Source organism: Panthera uncia, chromosome D1 (genome assembly GCF_023721935.1).
Source record: "Panthera uncia isolate 11264 chromosome D1, Puncia_PCG_1.0, whole genome shotgun sequence".
In the NCBI taxonomy this organism is placed as follows: domain Eukaryota; kingdom Metazoa; phylum Chordata; class Mammalia; order Carnivora; family Felidae; genus Panthera; species Panthera uncia.
The window spans coordinates 96832263-96834297 of NC_064808.1; positions in this window are offsets into that span (position 1 = coordinate 96832263).

Consider the following 2035-nt stretch of genomic DNA (forward strand, 5'->3'; position numbering starts at 1 on the left):
TTCACACAGAAGCCTCAGGACCTAGGCTGCCTTTACTGCTGCTCTGTGATCTAAGGGGAACCAGTGAGCAGCTGATAAAGGCAAAGACAGGTGGGGGCGGGGAGGACAGTGAAAGAGAGGAACTTGGTGTGATTAGATATGGGAGCAAAGGCAACTAGAAAAAAAGTATCTCCGTTAGTATTCCATATTCTCTTCTCTTACAGGGGTAAACCATTTTAATCCAAGAGCATCACCGTGATTAAGAGTGATCAAAAAAATGATACAGAAACCATAGCAGCTTTGTACTGGCGTATCAATTTGCCGTAATTACTGCTGGTGTGGTCTGTGGCCAGTCATCAGGTTAGGCCCTGATGAGCTGGTGGCATAACTGACCTTTGTTCTAGCCTCACAGCTATAAAGAGGTCGTCCTTGGATGAGGCTTCTTTAGCCTGGGGAGGCAAAGGTGCTACATGAGAGTTGTGTCTACACTCCAGGCTCCTGTCGTGAATTCTGTGGTCACATCGTGTCCTAGTGAGATTCATGCCACTCATCTGGTTCAGCTGAGGTGTGCAGCATACAACCAGACCAACCCACTTGCAGAAACAAACATTCCAGACTCCTGGGTGAGCGTGGACTGCAAAGGAGGCAGTCGTGCTTCTGGCAGGTCTGGTATGAATGAACCCTCGTTCAATGTTTTCACCTACAACTGTGGTCCCCACCCCCACTCCTCAGCGTATGGAAGCTAGTAACTTCCTCTTTTAGTTACCCTCTGCCATTTGTACTTTCCTGTTTCCTTTAGATCTTAAATTTCATTTACCTGAGTGTCTTCCTATCAGTCTGAACTTACATGTCTTAATAAGCCAGGCAATCTTCAAATCACTTCATGTGTACTACCAAAAACTCTTGCTCTATAAACACTATTTCATTCTGCTGGTTTTAAGGTGGAAACCAAGATGGCCAGGTAATGCACTTTAGTTTTAATGTTTATTCATTTATTTTTGAGAGTGTGTGTGACTGGGGCGGGGGAAGGAAAGAGACACAAAATCCAAAGCAGGCTCTACGCTCTGAGCTGTCAGCACAGAGCCCGACGTGGGGCTCAAACCCACAAACCACGAGATCACGACCTGAGCCCAAGTTGGACGCTTAACCAACTGAGCTACCCAGGTGCCCTGGTAATTAACTTTAAATAAATTCTAGTAATTGTGTGACCATGTGGAAGATGGAACTGAAGAGGATTATACTGGCTGCAGGAAAGACTGAAGGAAGCTGCTGTCACTTCATTGCCAGGCCCTTCAACTGGAAGGCAACTAGGGATGTGTCTGTCACGAACCCAGTGAATCAGAATCTATAGCTCAAAAGATACCCCAGACTGAATGAGTAATGGCAAAGGCAAGGACTCTGAAATCACATAAAGCTGGATTCAAATCCTAGCTCAACCAATGAAATTACAGCTATCATACATACCTCCCTGGGCCTATCCATCAACAATAAAATGGGTTGGATACACCCTACGTATTAGATGTAGGATATAAATATTATCCTGAGGACCTTCTCCCTAGATGGCACAGGAGCTCAGAATAGTCCAATTAACCTGAAGCACTCAAGTTCATGCTGGGGGCGGTAGTGGAAAGAGATATTCTAAAGTGTAAACAAGAAAACTGAGGATTGTTAGTATGAGGAATAGAGAGACAGTGGAAATTAGAAGTTTAACGTGAATAAATTCTAAAGATTGAAATTAGGAGAAATGACCAAAAGGTCAGTTTAACGGTTTAAGAATCAATTCTTTAACTGCCAGATACTCATAACCAATCGGAGACACTTCCTTTGACAATTTTCCCATGTATCTACTTAGAATTCCTCCTATCTGCTCAGCCCACCCTACCCTCCCACAGCCCTGAGATGTGATGATGGTCAGCTCAGTACATTCAGTTCCCCAGAAAAGCAGCAGATGATCTAAGTATCCAATGTGCTTGTGATAAGGTAGGGGGAAAAGGGATGCCTTTTTTCCCCTCCACTGGAATCCAAACTTTGATAAAGGAGACAGAAAGACATGAGC